At 40.1% G+C, this 10007-nt stretch overlaps 1 protein-coding gene across 2 annotated transcripts in view; it reads right to left on the bottom strand.

The window, feature by feature from the left end:
• The window catches only part of NDP (norrin cystine knot growth factor NDP), a 45757-nt gene extending 36089 nt beyond the window's left edge, over positions 1-9668 (bottom strand). For both annotated transcript variants that reach the window (XM_020783949.3, XM_020783950.3), the window contains exon 1: positions 1466-9668. The gene's annotated coding sequence lies outside the window, so the exon portion shown is untranslated. The remainder of the gene's footprint in view (positions 1-1465) is intronic.
• Positions 9669-10007: the final 339 nt, after the last annotated feature.

A 10007-nucleotide genomic window follows, 5' to 3' on the forward strand; every position in this document is an offset into this window, starting at 1 on the left:
CTCACATTTTGTCTGTTGTAGTGATGCTGCCTTTAAAATGAAACATTTCTTCTCCCCCAGTTTTCATTTATACATATACAGTACACACACACACACACACAGAGAGAGAGAGAGAGAGAGAGAGAGAGAGAGAGAGAGAGAGAGAGAGAGAGAGAGAGAGAGGAGAGACTAACAAACAGAAGCATTGGAGCAAAATGTTGTTTTGGCTTCTGCCTTCTTCAGTTGCTCTGCTAAAAAATACAATTTCAAGGACTAACTGCATCCCTCAAGTGGATCCAGAAAAATCTTGACTGAAGTGCTGTTTATTTTTCATCTATCTACCATCTATCTCATCTATCTGTAATACACAGAGAGAGAGAGAGAGAGAGAGAGAGAGAGATCTACCATCTATCTGTAATACACACACACACACACACACACACACACACACACACACACACACACACACACACACACACACACACACACACACACACACACACACACACACACACACACACACACACACACACTCGCTCTCCAGGTAGCAGAAAGAAACTTATTTCAATGGCTAGCAGCAGCCCTGACAAATTATTTCTGAACTGATGAGCATCCCCCCCCTCCCACTGTAACCCAGGTTTTGATGTGCCAAACAGACATCCACATTGCTTTACTGGTTGTGCTGAAGGGATGAGCTGGCTGCTCAATATATCTCCTCTGTTCTGCAGCCAAGACAAACACAATGGATTTCCTCGCTGTTTTTAACCAATCAAATGGACATATTAAATCCATCCTAATCCATAACCAGTGCAGTGCACTCCATGGCAAAAGTTCCCAGGAGTTAAGAGAAACACTCAAGTTTTAAAAGTGAGAGAAAGAGAAAGTTTCCCCTCCCCTCAAACAATGTAGACCCTGCAAAGGATGACATATATCTCTAGAAATAAATATTGCCTGTTGTTTTAAATTATTCTGAGAGCTCCAGTGGATGACTGGCAGAGGATCAGCATACATAATTTGTAATAAAAGTAAACATCATTGTTTTTGCCTGCCTTCACAGAGTCCCACTGTGGTGGGAAAAAGACGGTGCTGGAGGTACCCAAGCCCCTTTCTGAACTCACTCAATGTGCCAGCATTCCCTCTTCTAGCTCACAGTCTCACACAGAAGAAGGGCAGCACAAAGCCACAAAGAGAAATTCAGCACAGAAGACATGGATTTAATGCAGTCCTTTTATGCCCAGAAAAGCACTGATGGTTTCCCACTGAATCTACACTGGCAGCCCAAGAAAATACATAATTAAAGACATGCTGGTAATAAAAAGATGTAGGCTAGGCAGCCAATCCTTAAATGATCTTTAAACCTGAATAAGTCAACAATAAAACAAGCTATTTAAAGAGCACAGAGCTGTCAAGAGACGAACTATTCATATTAAGTCCGTGAAATATTTTGTGGTTCTCTGCAAAAGCTCTCGGTCGCAAGCTTGCTTACCTTTGCAAAATGTATCGCTCCTTCCTCCTTTTGGACTCCACAACTGAGAGCTAAAAAAGAGGTCTTGTTACTTCCAAATGCTTTTGTTCTTCTGTCCCTCTGTCACATGGCTTGCCTTTTATATTTGCAACACACAAAAGTTAGGGCTGTTGTTTAAGCAAGAGAGAGAGAGAGAGAAAGAGAGAGAGAATGTCAAATGGAAAAGTGCCATTGCAGTCATATATCAATCAGGCTAGCGGCAGCAGCACACACACAAGCAAATGGGAATTCCACAGAAACGCAAAGCGCTTGTTATCTGAGAAATCACTAAACACCACCAGTCAAGCTCCTTTCTGCAGGGACTTCCCACTGGAGAGATGAAAAACTGGATGCAAATACACTGAAATCCAGCATGTCTCATGTGGTGGCACAAAAGGCTGTGCTGTTCAGGTCCAAACTAAATTCTGTCATAAATAAAAAGACTGCAGGGCTAGATAACTTGACCAGAGGCAAGTACTGTACATTCAAGTTCATTCCTGCTCATCCTTTGAAATGTCAAAAAGAGTAAGAAATCAATTTCCAGAAAATCTCTTTCTATACTCTGTGCAGTCTCTCTCTCTCTCTCTCTCTCTCTCTCTCTCTCTCTCTCTCTCTCTCTCTCTCTCTCTAACACACACACAAACACACACACACACAAACACACACACACACAAACACACACACACACACACACACATTATTCACATTTATGTGACAAGTCAAGTTTTGTCTGAGGAGCAGCTGGAGAAATTTGTGCTAGATTTATGATAGGTTCTCAACGTGAGGTGTGCTCACTTAACTGCAGCTGATCAGACAAGATGCATGGTGTTGCCTCACCATCAAACATCTCTGCCAAGGCAGGGTTTTTCCGCACGTTTCCCCGAATGCTTCTTTCTCCCTGATACTTTGAAAATCCATGTTATTAATGACTGCAGAGACAAGGTTAGTTCACTGAGAATGAATGCCTACTTGGAAGCATTTCATTCTATCATCTCCCTTCCTCTGTCTTTTTTATACTGGGCTATTTATTCTCTTAAGCTTTGGGGGGGTATTTTGTCTTTTGAGGATTTCTGGTTTTCTGCATATGCTTTCTGAATATCAGCAACCTGTTTGGAGGGCTGATCAAGATGGGACTAAATCCCTGAAGATGTCCCAGACACAAAAGAAGGTATGCTCACTTCATTTGGCCAGGATCCTGTTACAACTGCTGGTGCAGCTCCATTGTTGCAGATTTCAGCAGCCAACTGCCCCAAGATAAGACCTTCTCACAGACATTGATTGTTGTGCACCACGTCAAACATGACCCAGCACACAAGAATAAATGCCCATGTGTTGTTGTTGTTTAGTCATTAAGTCGTGTCCGACTCTTCGTGGCTCCATGGACCAGAGCACACCAGGCCCTCCTGTCTTCCATTCTGTCCTGGAGTCTGGTCAAATTCATGTTGGTAGCTTCAGTGACACTGTCCAACCCTTCTCGTCCTCTGTCATCCCCTTCTCCTCTTGCCTTCACACTTTCCGAGCATCCGGGTCTTTTCCAGGGAGTCTTCTCTTCTCATGAGATGGCCAAAGTATTGAAGCCTCTACTTCAGGATCTGTCCTTCCAGTGAGCACTCAGGGTTGATTTCCTTCAAAATTGATAGGTTTGTTCTCTTTGCAGTCCAGGAGACTCTCAAGAGTCTCCTCCAGCACCGCAGTTCAAAGCATCAATTCTTTGGTGGTCAGCCTTCTTTATGGTCCAACTCCCACCTCCATACATCACTACAGGAAAAACCATAGCTTTGATTATGCGGACCTTTGTCAGCAAGGTGATGTCTCTGCTTTTTAAGATGCTATCTAGGTTTGTCATCACTTTCCTCCCAAGAAGCAGGCGTCTTTTAATTTCGTGGCTGCTGTCACCATCTGCAGTGATTATGGAGCCCAAGAAAGTAAAATCTGTCATTTCCTCCATAGCTTCCCCTTCTGTTTGCCAGGAGGTGAAGGAACCAGTGGCCATGATCTTTAGTTTTTTTGATGTTGAAAATGCTCATGTAGACTTCTAATTCATCACTGTAATTCCAGCAGTGAAAATTTCAAGGGTCAAATGCTACAAAAAAAATGCCCATGTAGGTTTCTTATTTTTGTAGCATTTCACCCTTGAAATTTTCACTGCTGGAATTACAGTGATGTAGGTTTGCATATGAGAAGAGAAGACTCCCTGGAAAATAACCTGATGTTAGGAAAGTGTGAAGGCAAGAGGAGAAGGGGACGATGGAAGATGAGATGGTTGGACAGTGTCATCGAAGCTACCAACATGAATTTGACCAAACTCTGGGAGGCAGTGGAAGACAGGAGGGCCTGACGTTCATGGAGTCACGAAAAGTCTGACACGACTTAATGACTAAACAACAACAACAAAAGTATGCAAAATTTTTATTAACTTTTACATTCTGCTTTCCTCCAATGATCTGAAAGTCGGTTATCATCACAAGGACTCTATGCGGCAGGTCATGTTAAGAGAAAATGACTGGCCCCAGGTATGTGTCATGCCTCAGTAGAAATCTGAATCTTGTTGAACATGAAATCATTGAACAACCATAAAAGCATGGTCTTCACACTTCACTTGATAAATGTTGAATGAAACAGAATCATAGAAGAATTAACTTGGAAAGGGACTAAAAGGCCACCAAGTCCAACCTTCTACTCGATGCAGGAGTCCAAATCAAAGCAGATCTGACAGATAGTTCTGCAATTTTCTCTTGAATGCCTCCAGTGTTGGAGCACTCATGACCTGCCAAAGTAATTGGTTCCGTTGTACTGCTATAACGAGATGTTTTTTTTCCTGATATTCAGACTTTATTGCCACAAACTTTGAATCTCCCAAGTAAATTTGTGAAGCGTATAGAAATCCGACGACAGGGGCATAAGTGACAACAAAGGCGTAAGGTTGACTGAAAATTAAGGTTTGCATCCCGACCTTCTTTCTGTTCACATATGTTATATGAGTAGATGACTTGAAGCCCAAGTGGATAGACATCTTGGGTCGATGTTGTCACAGTCTCTTTAGATTTTGGCAGGCAGGGTGTTGTTAATATCTGAGCTTCTTATGTGGTAAAACAACAAAAGACAGATGGAAATTATGCTGTAAAAATAGACTCCTTTAAAATGGGAATGACTTGTAGATGAATAAGCATCACAAACACAACAAAGGAAACATTCTTTGGCTTCGCTTACACAGTCAGATTTCATTGGACAAAAATCAAGCAAGGCTTTTTGAGGTGGACTTAATTTGAGGTTGAGCTGCTTCTTTGAACCAATGAGCAATCCATGAAATTTTTAATGTGCAGTTTTGCTGCAGTGACCCTTCGCTGCCACCTCATGTAAGCTGCAAATTTGATTCCCCCAGATTCTCAATATCATTGATAAGAAATTCATTCAATCTCTTTAGAAGTAGGGAAGTGGTAAAATTAATCACTCAGAATCTCTGTTGAGAGGTATTTTTATTTTACACTGTTTAAAGGCACAACTATGGTGCACATGAAATACAAATGCAAATAAAGAAAATACGTAATACTACTTAGAAGATGCTTATTTGCCATTAATAACTTGTTTGAATGGAATCAGAATATACTTAGGCTTACAGTACAGCCTAAAGCAGCAATTTTCAAACTTTTTTGCATCGTGTTCCAATTTTTTTTATTTTTGAGAAACCCTCATCTTTCACCATTGCTCCATTTTATCCAATCCCCCCTTTTAAAAAAAGTTAATAATTTAAAAATAAATAAAAAGCTTAGTAAAATAAAAATAAGCATAAATGAGGGAATTTTTTTCCCCTGAGAAATCGTAAAGCCGAAGATATATACCTGTCTTAGAAGTTTGCTTAAATTAACAGGAGAATTAATTTTCTTTATGACAATCTCACAGTTTTATTTTTCCCATCAGAATTTCTTCACACAACCCAGTTTGGGAACCACTGTTTTAAAACAAACGTACTGAGGAGAAACTCAGTGTTGAGCCAAAAAGCCAAAGCTCCAGCAATGTTGATTCATGGATACAATGATACCACCTGACATGTTCCTTATTTCTCCCATGAAATTTGCAAGAGACTCACCTCCCAATGGAGGGAAATAGGATTTTCCAATAGCAATATGTTGTTGTGAGCTCCTTTTTTCAAAATGCAAAGGATTTATCAGTGTCATACACAGACAGGGGTGCATTAACCAACAACTAGAAACTTCACCCTTTTTTGAATACAACATCCAGAATGCTGAAAGGGATGGTGCTCGAGACAACACATCCCCAGCTGATGTTTGCAACTGAAGTCTGAACTCACCTCACACCAGCAGACTTGGCATGGATATTGGCCATTAATTTTTGGGACTCTTCTCTACAATTTTTTCTGCACTGCCCTTGGAGGGGTGGGGACCAGCTTGATAAAATGAAATTTTCTCCATGAAAGTTTGCAATTTGTTTGATTTTTTTTTAAAAAAAAAAGTAGTGATTCAATAAATGTATGGTCCTACTGCTCTATTTGTGCAGCCCTAAGAGCCACACACCCTTTTCCTAATTCTTTCTGAATATCCAAAATATTTCAGTTCACATGACCACTGCCCATGCTGGTTAGGTTGCTTTGGGAGACTGTAGTATTTAAAACAAAACAAAACAAGAACAAAAACCACCACCCTTCCCTTCCCTATCTCTAGGACTGATACAACAGAAGTTGGAAGTACAGGCCAGAATATTGTTGTACATTTCTGCCAGCAGAACATCAGTGGTGTAACTTTCAGCAGCAAATTGCTACAAGTTAGGAAAGCACATTGAATCGGATGATTGGTGTGTGATAGGAAATGCCTATGTCAAGTTCTTATCTTGTGGGAAACTGCCATTAAAATTATGTCATCCTTTTTACACCAGATAGCACAAATAACAGGATTCTGGCCATGGACTAAGAAATAACATAGTTACCTGTTACTAGTTACTTTTTGGGTACTAATAATAGAACAAAATTATATTTCAAAAAGTAACATAAATGGGGACGGCATTACTTTATAACAACTACAATTTTCTAGTTATTTTGAAGTAACTTTTAATTGACCATTTTAAAACATTTTAGAAGCATTTTGACTGAAATTTCCCCCCTTAGTTTTACATCATTCTTTTATCCACCCTAAATGCCCCCCCACAAAGCAATAGAATATAATGAATAGCACAATAGATAACACAAACTATCTCTTCATCATTAATATTAGTAACAACAAAGGACTGCTTTCCAAATTCTATATCTAGTAATAGAAATGAATGACTGTTGAAGTCCTTTCCCCCCCAACCTTTTCAACATAGCTGTTTGATTTCGAACTCTCCTTTGGTTATGAAGAGTGTCATGAAGGCCACCTGTGCTTCAAAAATTTACCTCAGCTGCAAAAGGTGAGAATTCTAGCCTACACTGAATGTGTTTAGCATTGTGTGAATGAAATATTTCATAACAGAAATCATAGTTTGTGACCATAGCTCTAGCTTTAAATACACTCAGCGCAAAACACCACGATGACATCTTTCAGAGCTGAATGTGAGCAATGTTAAAACTCTGTTCCCTCAATATGGCATGTATGTTTATGCTACATCTGGATTAAAGCATATGGGGAAGAATAAGGAAAAGAAGGAAAAGAACCACACAGTTGGGAAATCACAACATAGGCTTCAAGGCATGCCAGTGTTTGATGCAAAAATAAAATAAAATCCCAACTTCACACCCACACTCATGGAATCTGAGCTGAGACTGAGGAGGTTTGTGGCAGACAGCTCAGTGAAAATGTTGACCCAGTGTGTGGTTCCTGCAAAAGAAACAGACAAACAAAAACCATTAAAATGGTAGTCAGAAGAGGAATGAAAAATTAAACTGTATAACACTAATACTCTTATACAAAACAATGGTGCAGGCAAACTCAGAACATTGTGAACCATTTTGTTCACTGTATCTCAAAAGGGACATTGAGAGGTGGAAAAGGTGAAGAAATGTGACACTAAAATAATCAAGCTGCTAGAACTGGGTTTTGGGTTTTTTTGGGGGGGGTAAGGAACAGTTGCAGACTTTGTGACTGTCCAATGTAGAAAGAGGACAAGTAAGGGGAGACATGAAAAGAACTACCCAGTCTCTATCTAGTGAGGTCCTGCTGAGCAGAAACAAAATGTTCAAGGAAGTCATGTAAGATCATGCTCCTTGCATAAGTGTTGCTGTTGTGTAAGTGGAGGTAGGTTTTCTTCATGGTGATCACTGTTTGTGCAACATAAATGTTTGTGCAAGCAATGTAATGCTTCATGACTATGGTGGTAGGACTTTCCACCCAGCAGCAACTTGCTAGGTTACTATTACAGTATTTTGTGCCACCAAGTTGCTTCTGATTTAGGGAGAACGTATGGATTAATGACCAACAAAAGTTCCTGAGGTTAACAGCCTTGCTCTAGTCTTGCAAACAAAAGGCTGTGCTTTAATTTATTGAGTCAGTCCATCTCATGTTAGAGCTTCATGTTTCCTACTGCCTTCCATTTTTCCTAGCATTATTGTCTTTTCCAGTAGATCCTGTCTTTTCATGATGTTTCCAAAAAAGTACAATAACCTCAGTTCAGTCATTCGAGCTTCTCTCATTTGAGTGAGAGTTGAGTCTTGATATGATCTAAAACTGACTTATTTATCTATCTTTATGTCAAAGATGTGGTCAGATGTGAGTTACTGTACCTGGTTAAACAAAGAGCAAAAAACATGTGCTGAGATCAGAAATCACGCGTACACAAAGTATGCAGAATCTCAAAATATAAGAAATAGCATTACTTCTTATATTTCAGCATTGCTTCTTCTGAGCCCATTTGGGGCATAGACTCTTCAATAAAATTTATAAATAAAATGTTAAAATTATATCATGGTAATTTAAATATTTTAATTATTTTTTAAAAATTCCATATCTTGTTAAACATACTCCATTTGGGTGAACGACTTCTTTCTCAAGAGACCTGTATAGGATTTTGCAATTGGTTCTACAATAAACGGGGGGGGGGGGGGACAGATACAGTAGTTTCTATGGATGGAAAAGAGCAGATACGGATTAAATGGTTTTCAATGCATTCCTATGGGAAATGCAGATTCAACATAAGAACTTTTCAACTTGAGAACCACTTTCTAATACGGATTAAGTTCTTAAGTAGAGACCCCACTGTATAGGGGCTTAGGAAGTGACTACATAGCATTTTGCTCCCTGTTTGGTCTGCTACAAAGATGGGCTGGTTTGCTCCTAAAGACGTTGATCAGATAATTTCTTTGCTGAAGTGAACCAGATGTGAAATGTGTGCATAACTAATTAGCATTCTACTTTGTATCATCTTGATGCAACTTGAGCTGAACACAATAGAAGGAGAGAGAGAGGGTAGTGCATCCCCCACACACAAATACAATTTTTCACGCATGATTCCTGCACTTACAATACTTATCTGAATTTTGGCAGGTACCCTTCACTCAGCATAGACTGCTGTACCTTTAAATTTCATCCAGTTCTTCCCCACGACTTTTTTTTTTTTGGTGGTAATAGTAAAGCTATAGGCTTTTGTTGACTTTTTCCAATATAGTCAATATGGAAGACATCTAAAGCTTTGGAAAACAAAATGAGGCTCTGCCATAAATCAAGGCCAAAGCAGGATGTCATGCCAAAGCAGCAGCCTCCCTCCAGCCCAATTAGGTGGCTGTGACTTCTGCAGCAAATATTAATTTCTCTTGATTGTGTTGCTCCATTGGTTTGTTGTTATTTTGCTTTTTCAACAATATTCTTAATCTGTAGTGTGGATTTTAAAGGTTTATCTTATTGCTTTATGAATCTTTGGATCAAAAGGTACAAGTATTTAATACAGAAATAAACATCTTATGGCCGGAGAGCATAAAGGCCTGCCCAGACATTTCTCATGACTTTGTCGGTAAGACACATCGACACGAAAATCTGTTAATGTTGTTTATAAAGAGAAATGAAGAGGCTACATCTCTCATTACTATAATTGCTTTAATGTTTAATTTTAATGTAATTGGCAGTGCTCTGCAAGCAAGAAGAAAGCCAATACAGTAGATAAATGAACAAAGTAACATTTGTCAGCAAGGAAGTACAGTATCTGCCCTCACAGTGACTCAGCACACCATGCTCACTTTGTCATTATGGGTTTTGTCTCCCAAAAATATATTTGCTATCCTCCTCCAAGACGGTAGATACCTACCACTTGTGTGTGGATGGCTTTTTAAAAAAAAAATGTCAGCATGTGAGTCATTGCTTTTTAAATGTCAAAACACCATAAATCAGGGGTCAGGGAACCTGTGGCCACCCTCCAGGCACTCAGTTTAGAGCTACCACACTGCTGGGAAAGCGCGTCCTTGGAGAGGGGAGGCGGGCACCGCAGGGCTGGCAGGTCCACTGGCCTTGAGCTCAGGGGAGGCGGGGTGGGAAGGGGGCCTCCTTGCCAGTGCACTGGGCAGGTGGGCGCAGGCAGGAAGGAGAGCCCCGGCCAGGGCTCCGCCGGG

This window comes from Pogona vitticeps, chromosome 3, assembly GCF_051106095.1.
Source record: "Pogona vitticeps strain Pit_001003342236 chromosome 3, PviZW2.1, whole genome shotgun sequence".
In the NCBI taxonomy this organism is placed as follows: domain Eukaryota; kingdom Metazoa; phylum Chordata; class Lepidosauria; order Squamata; family Agamidae; genus Pogona; species Pogona vitticeps.